General features: G+C 43.3%; 1 pseudogene; it reads right to left on the minus strand.

The window, feature by feature from the left end:
• Nucleotides 1-295: 295 nt before the first annotated feature.
• On the minus strand, nucleotides 296-12,794 carry LOC125547139 (annotated as a pseudogene).
• Nucleotides 12,795-16,824: the final 4,030 nt, after the last annotated feature.

Raw genomic sequence — 16,824 nt, forward strand, 5'->3', positions numbered from 1 at the left:
TGCCAGATCCTGAGGATGATGTGCTAAGCAAGCTCCAACAGCAAATTGACAGCTCAAAATGCATAATATGATATCATTCATAACATAACCATTCAGACACCTCATATCAAATACTGGTAAACAAATAATGTTCTTCAAACCATAGTGCCACTTAATGGAGCATAGCTCCTTACAAACCAGAAATAAAAGTTCAACATACGAGAAACAAAAGCAAGATAAATTGCCATGGATAGCAAAAGGCCTAAGACCATAGTTGGGCATGGGAACACAGGCCCAACTCCATAAGAGGACAGATTTATTCATGATCTGCATCAGGGTTCAGGAGACTTCCAGAAACCTCCTCAGGAGGTATCTGACACTGCATAGTGGCAATTGCCTGAATGGTGGCAAGTGGGAGCTCTGGTGGGGGCGCAGCATGTGGGTCCCTGATCTCAAATTCAAAGTCCGCTGAGAGATTCTTCTTGCAGTTGCTCATCTTCTTTGCTTTATCAGCAGCAGCTTGATCCTTGAATCCCACACTGAGACCAGCAAGTCGACAGCTACGATGAAGATCTTGGATGTCCAGCGGGGCATTAACCTTCTTTCTTTTATTGACAGCAGGAGATATCATCAAAGCAGGATAAGGCGCATTAGGATTAGGTGCCATCTGTGGGTGCTGCACGGGAGCAAGGATCTCCTGGGCAGGGTATGCTGAACCAGAGGGAGCATGCTCAATTGGCTGCTGTTCATAGGGTATGTCCAGGGGGTCTTCAATGACAGGCTGCATTTCGTCAGCATATTCGGTAATGACCACAGAGGTTGCAACTGGAATTGGGGGATCTTCAGTGGTGACAGTCAGCAAGCATTTCTTGACAGAGCCCTGTTCTTCCTCCACGTTGACGATCTGACATCGAGAACTTATAACAGTGGAGCTTGCAAGTTTCTCCAGTATGGTTGGTGCAGAGGAACAAAAACTAATTGGACCAATGGAGGAGTCACATACCAAGGAACAATCTCCCCAAGCAGTTTTCTGAGAGGTGCTTTGAGCAAGGAGATCGAAAATGGCAGCAAAACGAGCTTGGACTCGGGTTTGAGTTGGTTTTTCATGTTTGGGGGAGGAAGATGAAGTGTGTGGCTGAAAGAATAAGTGGAGGAGGGCCACCGTGGGCCCACGAGGCAGGGGGTGCGCCCTAGGGGGTGGGCGCGCCCTCCACCCTCGTGGCAAGGTGGTTGGCCCCCCTGGTGTGTTCTTTGTTCCATAAATCCTCAAATATTCTATAATAAATCATATTTAATTTTCAGGGCATTTGGAGAACTTTTATTTTCGAGGTATTTTTATATTTCACGGATAATCAAATAACAGACAGAGAATTATTTGTTTTTACTTTATTTCAACTAAATAAAAGAAAGTATAGAAAGGGTACAGAGAGTTGTGCTTCTAGTTTCATCCATCTCATGCTCGTCAAAAGGAATCCACTAACAAGGTTGATCAAGTCTTGTTAACAAACCCATTCCGATTAACATGAAACCGGAGAAATTTCGAATGACACTAGGTTACCTCAATAGGGATATGCACATCCCCAATAATAAGTATATCATATTTCTTCTTGACAGTAGGAAGAGGAAATTCAAAACCTCCAAATATAATCGATGGGAATTTTCCGATAGAATTTATACTATGAACTTGAGGTTGTTTTCTCGGAAAGTGTACCGTATGCTCATTACCATTAACATGAAAAGTGACATTGCCTTTGTTGCAATCAATAACAGCCCCTGCAGTATTAAGAAAAGGTCTTCCAAGAATAATAGACATACTATCGTCCTCGGGAATATCAAGAATAACAAAGTCTGTTAAAATAGTAACGTTTGCAACCACAACAGGCACATCCTCACAAATACCGACAGGTATAGCAGTTGATTTATCAGCCATTTGCAAAGATATTTCAGTAGGTGTCAACTTATTCAAATCAAGTCTACGATATAAAGAGAGAGGCATAACACTAACACCGGCTCCAAGATCACATAAAGCAGTTTTAACATAGTTTCTTTTAATGGAGCATGGTATAGTAGGTACTGCTGGATCCCCAAGTTTCTTTGGTATTCCACCCTTAAAAGTATAATTAGCAAGCATGGTGGAAATTTCATCTTCCGGTATCTTTCTTTTATTTGTAACAATATCTTTCATGTACTTAGCATAAGGATTCATTTTAAGCATATCAGTCAATCGCATACGCAAAAATATAGGTATAATCATTTCAGCAAAGCCCTCAAAATCCTCATCATCCTTTTTCTTGGATGGTTTGGGAGGAAAAGGCATGGATTTCTGAACCCAAGGTTCTCTTTCTTCACCATGTTTCCTAGCAACAAAGTCTTTCTTATCATAACGTTGATTCTTTGATTGTGGGTTATCAAGATCAACAGCAGGTTCAATTTCTACATCATTATCATTACTAGGTTGAGCATTACTATGAACATCATCATTAACATTTTCATTAGGTTCATGTTCATTGCCAGATTGAGTTTCAGCATCAGAAATAGAAATATCATTTGGATTATCAGGTGGTTCAGCAATAGGTTCACTAGAAGTTTGCATAGTTCTATCATTTTTCTTTTTCTTCTTTTTTGAAGAACTAGGTGCATCAATTTTATTTCTCTGAGAATCTTACTCAATTCTCTTAGGGTGGCCTTCAGGATACAAAGGCTCCCGAGTCATTCTACCAGTTCTAGTAGCCACTTTAACAGCATAATCATTTTTCTTACTATTCATCTCATTGAGCAATTCTTTTTGAGCTTTAAGTACTTGTTCTACTTCAGTGGTAACCATAGAAGCATGTTTGCTAACAAGTTTAAGTTCACCTCTAATGTTAGCCATATAATCACCCAAGTATTTAATCATATCAGCATCTTGTTTTAATTGTCTACCAAAATAAGCATTGAAGTCTTCTTGCTTAAACATAAAATTATCAAACTCATCCAAGCATTGACTAGCAATTTTAGTAGGAGGGATTTCAGCTTTATCATATCTATAGAGAGAATTTACCTTTACTACCTGTGTCGGGTTATCGAGGTCTGGAGGTTCTTCAATAAATAAAGGATTAAGATCATATATTTCTTCATCAGGCGGTAAATTGAGACCATGTATTTCTTCAATAGGAGGTAAATTCTTAACACCTTCAGCTTTAATACCTTTTTCTTTCATAGATTTCTTTACCTCTTTCATATCTTCAGGACTGAGAAATAGAACACCTCTCTTCTTCGGAGTTGGTTTAGGAATAGGATCATTAATTGGAGCAGGAGCTGCCTTAGGAGCTGGCTCAGGAGGTGCCCAATTATTTTCATTTGTCAACATATTATTCAATAAGATTTCAGCTTCATCCGGTGTTCTTTCCCTGAAAAGAGAACCAGCACAACTATCCAGGTAATCTCTGGAAGCATCGGTTAGTCCATTATAAAAGATATCAAGTATTTCATTTTTCTTAAGAGGATGATCAGGCAAAGCATTAAGTAACTTGAGAAGCCTCCCCCAAGCTTGTGGGAGACTCTCTTCTTTAATTTGCACAAAGTTGTATATTTCTTTTAAAGCAACTTGTTTCTTATGAGCATGGAAATATTTAGCAGAGAAGAAATAAATCATATCCTGCGGACTACGCACACAACCAGGATCAAGAGAATTAAACCATATCTTAGCATCACCCTTTAATGAGAACCGAATATTTTAAGGATATAAAAGTAGCGAGATCTCTCATCATTGGTGAACAGGGTGGCTATATCATTTAATTTAGTAAGATGTGCTACAACAGTTTCAGATTCATAGCCATGAAAAGGATCAGATTCAACCAAAGTAATTATACCAGGATCAACAGAGAATTCATAATTCTTATCAGCAACACATATAGGTGAAGTAGCAAAAGCAGGGTCAGGTCTCATCCTAGCATTTGGAGATTGCTTATTCCATTTAGCTAATAACCTTTTGAGTTCATATCTATCTTTGCAGGCTAAAATAGCTAAAGAAGCATCTTGATCAAATGAATAGCCCTCAGGAATAACAAGTGATTCTTCATCATCACTTTCATCTTCATAATCATATTCAATATTTTCAATCTCTCTAGCCCTAGCAAGTCGTTTCTCTAGAAAATCACTAAGTGGCATAGTAGTATCAGGCATAGAGGTAGTTTCATCATAAGTATCATGCATAGCAGAAGTAGCATCATCAATAACATGCGACATATCAAAACGAATAGTAGAAGCAGGTGTAGGTGTTGCAAGCTTACTCATAATAGAAGGTGAATCAAGTGAAGAGCTAGATGGCAGTTCCTTACCTCCCCTCGTAGTTGAGGGATAGATCTTGGTTTTTGGATCTCTCAAGTTCTTCATAGTGTCCAGCAGATATAAATCCCAAGTGACTCAAAGAATAGAGCTATGCTCCCCGGCAACGGCGTCAGAAATTAGTCTTGATAACCCACAAGTATAGGGGATCGCAACAGTTTTCGAGGGTAGAGTATTCAACCCAAATTTATTGATTCGACACAAGGGGAGCCAAAGAATATTCTCAAGTATTAGAAGCTGAGTTGTCAATTCAACCACACCTGGAAACTTAGTATCTGCAGCAAAGTGTTTAGTAGCAAAGTAATATGATAGTGATGGTAACGGTAACAAAAGAGTAATGAAAGCAAAGTAATGTTTTTGGTGTTTTGTAGTGATTGTAACAATAGCAGCGGGAAAGTAAATAAGCGTAAACCAGTATATGGAAAGCTCGTAGGCATCGGATCAATGATGGATAATTATGCCGGATGCGGTTCATCATGTAACAGTCATAACATAGGGTGACACAGAACTAGCTCCAATTCGTCAATGTAATGTAGGCATGTATTCCGAATATAGTCATACGTGCTTATGGAAAAGAACTTGCATGACATCTTTTGTCCTACCCTCCCGTGGCATCGGGGTCCTAATGGAAACTAAGGGATATTAAGGCCTCCTTTTAATAGAGAACCGGAACAAAGCATTAGCACATAGTGAATACATGAACTCCTCAAACTACAGTCATCACCGGTAAGTATCCCGATTATTGTCACTTCGTGGTTAACGGATCATAACACATAATAAGTGACTATAGACTTGCAAGATAGGATCTAGAACTCTCATATATTGATGAAAACATATTAGGTTCAGTTCTGAAATCATGGCACTCGGGCCCTAGTGACAAGCATTAAGCATAACAAAGTCATAGCAACATCAATCTCAGAACATAGTGGATACTAGGGATCAAACCCTAACAAAACTAACTCGATTACATGGTGAATCTCATCCAACCCATCACAGTCTAGCAAGCCTACGATGGAATTACTCACGCACGGCGGTGAGCATCATGAAATTGGTGATGGAGGATGGTTGATGATGACGACGGCGACGAATCCCCCTCTCCGGAGCCCCGGACGGACTCCAGATCAGCCCTCCCGAGAGGTTTTAGGGCTTGGCGGCGGCTCCGTATCGTAAAACACGATGATTTCTTCTTTCCTATTTTTTTCTCCCCGAAAGCAGTTATATAGAGTTGGAGTTGGAGTCGGGGGGTCTCCAGGGGTCCCATGAGGTAGGGGGCCCCCACCCTCGTGAGAAGGGTGTGGGCCCCCTGGTCTTCATCTTTGGCGAGGATTTTCTATTATTTATTGTAAGATATTCTGTGGAGTTTCAGGTCATTCCGAGAACTTTTGTTTTCTGCACATAAAACAACATCATGGCAATTCTGCTGAAAACAGCGTCAGTCCGGGTTAGTTCCATTCAAATCATACAAGTTAGAGTCCAAAACAAGGGCAAAAGTGTTTGGAAAAGTAGATACGACGGAGACGTATCAGGGTGTCACACAGGGATAATCTTCTCTCCAAATGACTGCCACGCGCTAAGTGATAGTCACTTAACCACCTGGGGGCTCAACACCGCACCGATTGGTGAATTGCATTGCGATGCGGTGGAGCGATGGAGTCTTGGCAGGGGAGTGGGTCCCCGCTGGTCTCGGCAGGCCTACCTGGGCGCGTTGGCTTCGTCTTCGGGGAGGCCTCGACCTGACCAGGCTCGCCTACCCGGCAAGGGAGGTTTCTCCTCTGGCGAAATCTTGTCCTTCTGGTTGGTCTTGGTCTTCTTGATCCGCCCTTTGATCACTACTGCAGGATGCTGCTAACGCGACACTATGATCAGAGGCCCTTTGACGAAATTGTGTGCGATGCATTAATCGCAAACGGTGATTAAAAACCGTCAAAAAGATGCAAAATGTCTGCGATGAAGGATACAGCAATCATGGTTCAGATTTTAGTTGCATGTGCGATGCGGGGCATACGGTTCAGTTCAATTAACTATTTGTGATGAGGCGGAACAAAAGAAACAGGAAGCCAGATGAAGGCGTGTGCGATATATGGCATACAGTTCAATCAGATTAACTGTTTGTGTTGAGGCAGAACAATAGAAACGGGCAGCCAGATGAAGGTGTGTGCGATTGAGGGTATACGCTTCAGACGGATGAACCGTTTGCGATTAGGAAACACAACAGAAACGGTCAGCCAGATCAACGTGTCTGCGATTGATGGCATACACTTCACACGGATGAACTGTTTGCGATTAGCCACAACAAACAGAAACAGTTAGACAGATCAACGTTTGTGCGCTAGACGGGCACACATTCTAATTAAAAGAAGTGTGCACGATGGTAATAACAAGCGCGCGCGGTTGTTGGAACAAGACGTGTGCTGACATTGCCTGTTGCGGTGCACCCTATGGTGCAAACGCCACGTACGTGGCCGAGAAAGCGTGCCCACGTTACGCCGTCTGGGAATAGTGCTGCACTTAGAAATTATAGAACCGTCAATAAATTTTGAGCCTGTGTCCTGTCACATTCCAAATTACTACCACACTATATTTAATTGCAAGCCTACCACGATTCGCACTAGCCCAAGATGGTATCCATACTTCAAGGTGAGCACCGACAGTATGTGGTTCATGCCTTGAGATGTTCTTATTGTTCCGTTGTGGCCATAACAGCATCTTGTAATGCCATTTCAGGATTGCATTGGAGCAATAGATGGTACTCATGTCATTGCTAGAGTGCTGAGGTCACAAGCTGCAAGCCATAATGTGCTTGATGCGCTATTGACTTTGATCTGAAGTTTACATATGTGCTGGCTGACTGGGAAGGATCAGCACATGATGTTAACATTCTCAGTGACATCATGAGTCATCATGATGGCATCAACATCGTCCCCGATGGCAAGTTCTACCTAGGAGATGCTGTCTATGCATGTCGGCCAGGCGTTCTTCCACCCTTCATGAAAACTAGGTACAATCTGAACGAGTTCTCTGGTAGAAACTATCCAAGAACTCCTCAGGAACTGTTCAATCTCGAACACTCCAACCTTAGAGTAACGTTTGAGAGGAAATTTGGAGCTCTGAAGAATAGGTTTAAGATCCAGATCAAAAGCCGTTACACCCTTACCCTACCCAGGTCAAGCTTGTTCTTGCATTCATTTTTAAGAAAAAAAAATACATACTTACGCTAGCTGCAACATTCAAGAACATGGTTGCATGGGTGGATACTTCTTGCATTCATTTTTCTGATCCAGGATCTTAAATCTATGTTGGGCTGGGCATGGATACCTAAGGGACATGGCTGTGGGTGTGGAGACAATTAGTTGTCGCAGCCAGCGTAAGTATATAATTTTTCTTTCCAACTTAGCGAAGTATCGATGTGTTGAATTGGAACATGCTTTTAGAAGATATCTGCATGAGCATTTGTTTCCTACTTGGCTGGAACAGATTAACTGAGTTATCTGCATTGTTTTCACTGATATTGATCAATTGGATGCATGTTTGGATGCCTGATCCATATGTCGTGTATTAAGTTAGATCTTTCTCTAAAATGGTCAACTTTCGTGCCATTAAATATGATATTGTGCCAACAGCACCCGGAGACTGCCCTACACCTATTTGCCCAATGCCGGTTCTCCAGGTCGGTGTGGCAGCAGATCATCCAACGCTTCAACGCCCAAATCACGCCTCCATCGGCCATGGAGCCCTCCCTTGAAGACTGGTGGTACCGCTCTGTCAAATCCCTATCCCTGGCTGGCAGGAGGAAGATCAACAGCCTCATTATTTGCGCCTGGTGGTGCATCTGGAAGGAGAGAAATGCTCGAATTTTTAAGCACCGATCGACAACGGTCGATGCGGTTTGCTCGCTCATCAGCGAGGAACTTCGGCTCTGGTGCACGGCCGGCCTTGTCGGGGCAATGTGGATGCCACCTGACTAGAGACTGCGCACTAGTCTTCTAACCTGGCCGCCGGCCTTTATTTTCGTTTTCTTTTCATTCCTAGCTGTCCATTAGTAGCTACTAACCAACCTGACACTGTAACCTGGCCGTCTTGGCCTTTCTCTTAATGAATGAAATCAGCGCTGGCTGTTTTTTGTCAAAAAAAATCTCCAAGCAATATTCATCTATAACGAAAAAATGAGTATGGACAATTAGATAAGCGGCGTCATGTGGCCAATGGTACATGTCTTTTCTGTAGGAACTTGCAGACAAGTCAGCGTTTTTTATTGATTGTATTGTGGGTCGTAATACTTGGGAGATCAAATTCATGTTCCTCTATGCTTTGCTGTTCTGGCTATTTACTGAAAAAAGTGGACCAATGCTTTTGTTAATAAGTTCATTACTTCAGTTACCTTCTGGAGCTTATGGGTATTTTGCAATAAATTTATTTTTCAGGGAAGTTCTTGGCGAATTTTGAAAAATGTGCTGGTCTTGATGGGGTCTTCTGTGTGTCAATGAAAGGTAGTTTTCGATGGCCTGCTCATCTTTAAAAAAATCTCATGATCTATATAATAACGGTGTAGTACAGTATGAAATAAGTTGAATGATCATGGCATAATCACAGAATTTTGAGAAATATGCAATGTGGTCACTGAAAATTGCAGTTTGTGGTCAGTGCAGTTCTCATTGTCTGGGTTTTCGACAAAGGCCAGCATTCACTTAAAATCGCCAGTATTTGTGTTCAATGCTATGTATTCACTGTGCTGCTGAAGTCAGCAAAACTTCACAATGCTCCCAAACAGGGGCTTGGGTTTATTTGTTTCCAAAGCTAGACACCTGGACCAGGCACTTAAGGCAAATTGTTCAAGTGGTCAGCTAAATATTTTGGGTTGCTCTTTTGGCTCTGAGTAATACAGTAATAATATTCTAAGTGTGATGCAAGAACATACTGAATCAAGCGAAAACATGAAAAACATTGGTCGCAAAAAACCCGAATGGAGACGAGGCTACACAAGTTCCACATAAATCAATCCAGATAATCATTTTTTGCATAACTCTCATTTCTCATAGATCAATTCAACAAGCTCCTTGATCGCCAGTTTCCACATTCTTCATCTGCTCACCAAGTCGCCTCAGGCTGTGCTCCAAGGTATTCATTACCCTTGGGTTCACAGGCAGCCTTGTTTTGCCGGTCCGTTCGTCCACTTGCACCCTGGTTGGTTCACCCTCCTTTTTGTGAGTTGGCTTAACAGCTTCTTTTTCAGTCCGTTTGAGTTCTACTGCTGTGCCTGTATCAAAGAGTATATCGGTCACGTTAATAGGAAAATGGTTAAGAGCAATAACTGATTCATTTTCTTCCATCAACTAGATAAAGCAGCCATGTTGCCGGATACTAGCACAAAGATAAGACACACAAAAACATGCAGCTAGAATCACTTGTCCAGGTTGGCTTTGCTGAAACTTCTTACTATTAAAGTAAAACCCAGAGGAACTTAATTTCTTATCAAACACAACTTCAATATCCCCTCCGTAACATAATATAAGACATTTTTTTGACACTATGCCAGGAACAGGTTGAAACACAGACTTTTGGTTACCTATCTCTAGCTAGCATTACAAGCATGTATAAATGCAATGTATAGTTTCTCTCAACTTGGCAGACTCCACAAACATTAAACGAAACTAGAAGATATGGACATGTGGCCATTATTTACACCAACCCAATCTACAGTGAAAACAGATGTACTTGGATAAGAAGGGAGTCGAGCTGGAGTCCATATTACAACCCTGACTATTCGGTTTGTATAAGATTCAACCCCAAACTCTAAAACCGTCAAAGATTCAACCCTGAACTATCAAAACCCGGATATGATTCAACCACGAACCTAGTTCTCGCTGAGTAGGCCAGGTTTCACCGTTGACCATCCAGTCAGCTAGCCCAATCAAGAGCCAATACTATTGCCTTTTTTGGACAAATTTTGTCCAAAGAATAAAAGTATCTAGCAAATTTTGAAATAATTCACTAAAATCAGGACAAATATACAAACCCTTCTGGAAAAGTAATATACATTTTTGCTGAACAGATATAAAAATGAGCCAAAATTACAATACTCCTATCAGACTGTGTTTAGCAAACATTATCCAGAAAATAGAATATCAAGAAAAAAATTGAAATAATTCTGTAAAATCAATAATAATATACTGACCATTCTGGAAAATTTCAAGAAATTTGTGCTGAACAGATTTGAATAGCGTGAAATTACAATTCAGCCACTTTTTTGGTCAATTTTTGTCCAAATACGAAAGTATCCAGAAAAATTGAAATAATATGTAAAATCAAGACTGATCACTTTAGAAAAGTTTCAGATATTTTTGCCAAACATATTTTAAAATGCCCTGAAATTCAATACACTGAAACTACAAATTCAGGCCCTTTTTTGGCCAAATTTTGTCCAAAAATGAAACTATCCAAACTTCTGTCAAGAAAGAAAAATATACTGGGTATTCTCGGAAAGTTCTAGATATTTTTTCCGAACATATTTAAAAATACTCTAGAAAAAATGTATACTTCAAATATGTATACTTACAATATAAACCCTTTTTGTCCAATAAATGTATCCATTTTTTTGAAATAATTCTTTAAAATCTGCAATAATTTAATGATCATTCAAGGAAGTTTGAGACATTTTGGCCAAATAAATTTAAAAATAACCTCAAATTTATTGTTTTCTGCCTTATTTTAGCCCATGTACTGACAATACATCGCTGTAGATTGGGACGGTCAATGGGATCAAACCCGGCATGCACTAGCCAAAATCAGGGCCAGGGGATGGTAGGATTGAATCCAGGCATGCGCTAGCTAAAATCAGGGTCGGGGGACGGTTTTCAGAGTTTGGGATTGAGTTTTTCACTATCAATTTCCACAATAATTTTGCACAATTTTATAAGAATGGTTGCACAAAAACACAAGACAAATTCAGTAACCTATTTGTATTGGGTTACCACAGGACACGTTTAACCAGCTGATATAGAGCTGAACATTCATACGGATAGCCACACACAAAAACATGCAGTCGAGCAGGGTAGCAGTACACAAAAGTCCGTTACCTGCACTCTTGCTTAGATATGTGCAGATCTCACTGGTGAGGAAGGTGGGCATGAGATTAATGTTCTTCTGGGCTGCACGTTGTGCAACTCCTAGCAGGATTTTGTTCCTCACATTGACAGCAATCAGCATCTCCAATTCTTCCATGCCTTCGGGTTTGATGCTAGAGACGAAGTAGACAATATCGCTGTCATATATGCTTATTGGGTTTACTCGGGTTTGCCATCGCCATCCGAAGTTTCTCTAATCTCAGCATGGCGTCGCTGCCGCTGTCGCTGTTGCTCGGTAGGTCATCGTCATCAATGTTGCAAATGTTCGACTCCAATTTCACAGTCGGGCTGCCAGTCTGCAAATGAACCGGCACCGACCGGCGGTATTGCCAAGCTCCATGTTTTGGCCTTCCAGCCACCAGGGGCGACCTGGGTGACGCTCGGCTTACATCGCACCCAATCCAGATAGGAATCAGGGTCCTTATGCAGCATTCTTGGTGTCCAGATCTCCATCTCAATGTACTTGATGGTATCCTTGTGTCTACTCATGGCGACGTCCCGGATATAGTTTGGATCCAATTGCCAAAGGAGACGACCCCAGTTCTCCCTTGCTGGAACGGGTAGCGGGATGTCTTGGACTATCACCGGAGGCTCCACGAGCACGTCGCAGAGGAGGATGCCGCGCCAGAGGTCCACCCAGGCGACCGTGCCGCGCTCGCCGCCGAGCGTGATCGTCTTGGCTGTCTCGTGATACCGCTTCTTGCAGACCAGGCTGTCCGGTAGTGGGACGAGCTTGTCCCTCACGAGCTCGTCCACTGACATGGGCATGGTGATCCAAGCCTCGGAGTCGCACGAATAGGAGCGGTATAGGTGGAGCTGGAATTCCCGCCTGATAATGGGCACGTCGCTGCTGCTCTCGGTCTCACTCTCATACACCGGGGACCAATTGCTGATGGCGGCGACGGCGTACCAGGCACCGCTATCGCGGCTGAGGAGGGCGGTTGCGGAGTCGTGGAAACTTCTGGGGTGCGGGTTGGGGAGCAAGTTCAGCCTATGGGCTCGCGGCCTGTATAAGAAGAAGTCCCACGACTTTACGTCGTCGGGCGCGTTGGGGTTGATGGGGATGCGGAGGAGCACGAGGTCCGCGTCGGTGGCGACGACCCTGGGCGCAGACCGGTGGAAGTCGAGGCCGGGACAGTGGACGCACAGGTAGGAGGGGAGCGGCGGTTGGGCGGCGTGGAAGGTCACCTAGATCGGCCGGCGGCTGCTCGTGACGCCCCAGGCGGTGGTGGCGTTGGGACGGTTGGCGATGTGGCACCGCAGTTCGAGGAGGAAGGCCTCGTTGTAGCCGTCGCACTCGGCAAGGGTGGACGGAATCATGGTGGCGGCGGCCATCGGGGAAGGAGGGGAGCTAGGACCTAGGAGAGGTCAGAGCTGGGATCGACCGATGGAGAAGTGGGGTTTGGCCGCTATATATATACCCTCGCGGTTTTCTTTTTGATGGGAAATCTAGTGCCAAGTGAAAATACATGAATACTTTCTGGTAATGGTAACTGGCAAACGTTCATGAGGGAGAAACTGCCAGCGAACATAACTGTCACATGATCTTGATCCTACGGTGCAGTTTGGATGACCTTTTTACATTCAAAATAAAAGAAATGCCGTGGCATTTTTACAAAAAACCTTCCAAGTTTTCCAAATACATTAAAACTGCCAGACGAACCTTCGCAAATGCCATGTCTTGTGACGAGCTTTTAAGTGAACTTTTATAGAGAGGACATAAAATGAACTTTTAAGTGAAATGTTCGCGGTCTCTCTCGATGTCACCACACGGCAGTGGGCCCCACATCCATCACACGGCAGTAGGCACGTCTGTGGTCACCTTCCCCCATAGCGGAGCATGGCAAGGAGGATGGGGGGCATGACTACAACAAAAAAACAGGGAAGGGTGTTGTGCGGGGGCTCAATCGACGCCTGCATGCAATGATGCAGCGTTGGCAAGGTTGCAAGCAAAGCAAGGGTAGGTGCATATGGTGTCCTCGTTGATGAAAGCCCAACACAGGAACTACGATGGTGTCGAGGGATGCTAGAACTAGCTATATACCTGCGCGGTTTTGTAGATAGAACGAAATTGCTACACCTACGAACGAGTCTTATGGAAGCTGTCCCACGGAGAGACGTGGCGGCCTCTATAATGGCATCTTCAGCGGGGAGGCGCTTATTTAGACACTAGAGAGGGAAATAAATCAGAATATTAGGTTAGTGCCATGTAAGAGTCGGTGTACCCAACGCTAGCGCCCATGCATAGGTGTTACACGAAAAACAAAATAGAAAATGATTTGATCTGGCAGGCCGGCCGAAGCTTTTGGCCGGTCTCACACGCGTCGCACCATCTAATCTAGTTCGACGTCTCACAGGTCACAGGCCAACCTCGCGCACACGTCCTTTTTTAGGTTGGCCCCGCTTCGCACATTTTCACCTGCTGCCCAGTTCCATCCTTATCCCCTCAGCCCAGCAGTCCCCTTTCCTCCAACTCACGTCATCCCTAGCGGCCCCGCGAATGCCTGCACCACTCACCACCATGGTTCTGCCCCAACACCGCGATCATCAACGGCCGGGGCGAACGCGACTATAGCAGTCACCATGGCCGCGAGCTGCGACTAGCTCGGAGCGACAGCTAGGAACCACCGTCGTGGCATGTTGTGATGGCTTCGTCAACGAGTTACAAGTAGTAATCTCCATGCTACACGTTCAGTATCGAGTGTTCGAGACTACTAATGATTGGTATTGATGTGTAATTTACACTTGAGAAGCATGAGACAATCATATATTTATGTATTATATCAAGTTATTTTGCTAGATATCAGATTTATGTATTATATGAAGTTGTGCTATGAAAGAAAGAAAATGACTTGTCAAATATTTCAGACCCACCAAAGAGTGCAAAAGTTTCAGAAATTTCCAAGATTATTATTTCAGATTTCTACAATGCAAAACTGATTGGAATCCCACAAAATTTATCAAAAACAGTTCTTATTCAAAACATACACAATATGCTATATAATATCATCTCTAAAGTCACTAGTAGAAAAGGGTCAATCGTGAAGCACATTAGTGCCGGTTTGTATTTGAGCCGGCACTAATGTATACATTAGTGTCAGTTCCAACGGCTAGCCGGGCCGCTTTCATTAGTACCGGTTCGTGGCGAACCTTTAGCACCGGTTCGTGCCACGAACCGGTACTAATGAGAGTGGTGGCAGGATGTTGTCAGACAGGCGCCCCTCCAGCCCCTTTAGTACCGGTTCTTGGCACGAACCGGTACTAAAGGTCGTCCTATATAAATCCTTCGTCCACCAGCACTCTGTTCTTCCCCCTTTCCCCTCTCCGGCCCTCTCCTCTGTTCTTCCCTTCTTCCTCTCGAGTCCATCACAAAATTTGCCCAAAATTTGTCAAGATTTGAAGGCCCTCATCCATTCAAATGATCACAAAGGTTAGCAACTTTGTCCTTTCATCTCTCATTGCTAGATTAGCTCTTGCATTGGTTTATATAGTGATTAATTTGTGAGTTTAGTAATTTGGGAGGATATATATATATATATATATATATATATATATATATATATATGTGTGTGTGTGTGTGTGTTAGTATTTGATTTATATGCAATTTGAGGTCAAAAATAACACTTAGTTTGCATATGTAGGTGTGGTTTACTTAGTGCCTTCTAAATCTCCATCGTAGCCACCGTCGATCGCCCGCACCGTCCCGTCGCCGGCACCACCTTGTGGTGAGCCTCTTGTTCATGAAATTTTATATAAAAATTGATGTGTGTGATTTGGATATATAGTTACTCGTATAATTATCTTACCCGTACGTTGTTTGTTATACATATAGTGCCATGGTTTTGATATCCGTCCCCGTCGGCCCTAGTCCTTGTTATGATTCGGATGTGGTATGTATATTCTCTTTTAAAACTAGTTGCATTTCGTGTTTATGACAAATTATGCCCATCAAGTTGACATAGAAATTTTTTCTAGGAGGTATCTGAAGCTGAAATTCCAACCGACCCTATTGCCGAGAGGTTAAATTTAGTTGAAAGAGAAAACGAGTACTTGAAAGAAAAATTGAAAAGAATTGAGGGGGAGAAGATGGAATTGGAGTTGCATGTTGCCGATGTCGTCGATGATCACAAGATCAAGATGGAGAAAATGCGCTTGAAGATTAGAAAGATTAGAAAATATGCCATCGATAGTGAGGCTTGGTATCATTATGCTGTTGGATCCATTGTTACCTTAGTTGCGATCTTGATCGTATTTGTTGTTGCATTTAAATGCTTTAGCTAGAGAGTTATTTGTTTGTTGCATTTAAGTGTTGTATGAACTTGTATTAATTTGGTCTATTCGGTGTTGTGTAATGAAGATGAGCCGGCAATGGATGTACGATGACCGATGCTCTCCCCAGTTCGTTGAGGGCGTGCGTACTTTTCTGCTTGCAGCTGAGGCAAACAAGCGGGCGGATGGTTTTATGCCTTATCCATGTGCTCGCTGTAAGAATGGTCACAATTACTCTACGTCAAGAACCATTCACGTCCACCTGTTTAAGACCGGTTTCATGCCCCATTATAATGTTTGGACCAAGCACGGAGAAAGAGGGGTTATGATGGAAGACAATGAAGAAGAAGAGGACGATGACAGCTATCCTGGCCATGGGTTCCCTGAATACGATGATACAACAATGGGGGAAGAAGTTGAGCCGGTAATGCGGGAAGAAGCTGAGCCGGCAATGCGGGAAGAAGCTGAAGAAGAGGCATCAGATGAGCCCGTTGATGATCTAGGTCGGGCCATTGCCGATGCAAAGATAAACTGCGCAAGTGATTTGGAGGAGAAGAAGTTGCAGCGCATGTTAGAGGATCACAAAAAATTGTTGTACCCGAATTGCGTAGGTGACAAGAAAAAGCTGGGCACCACACTGGAATTGCTGCAATGGAAGGCAGAGAATGGTGTATCTGACAAGGGATTTGGAAAGTTGCTGGTAATGATAAAGGATATGCTTCCAAAGGACAACGAATTGCCCGAGAGTACGTACGAAGCAAAGAAGGTTGTCTGCCCTCTAGGGTTAGAGGTGCAGAAGATACATGCATGCCCTAATGATTGCATCCTCTACCGCGGTGAGTACGAGGATTTGAACGCTTGCCCGGTATGTGGTGCATTGCGCTATAAGATCTGCCGCGATGACCCTGGTGATGTCGAGGGCCGGGGCCCCAGAAAGAAGATTCCTGCCAAGGTGATGTGGTATGCTCCTATAATACCACGGTTGAAACGTTTGTTCCAAAACAAAGAGCATGCCAAGGCGATGCGATGGCACAGAGAAGACCGTAAGAAAGACGGAAAGTTGAGAGTACCCGCTGACGGGTCGCAGTGGAGAAAAATCGAAAGAAAGTACGGGAAGGAGTTTGCAGAT

The sequence above is a fragment of the Triticum urartu genome, chromosome 3 (genome assembly GCF_003073215.2).
Source record: "Triticum urartu cultivar G1812 chromosome 3, Tu2.1, whole genome shotgun sequence".
Lineage (NCBI taxonomy): Eukaryota > Viridiplantae > Streptophyta > Magnoliopsida > Poales > Poaceae > Triticum > Triticum urartu.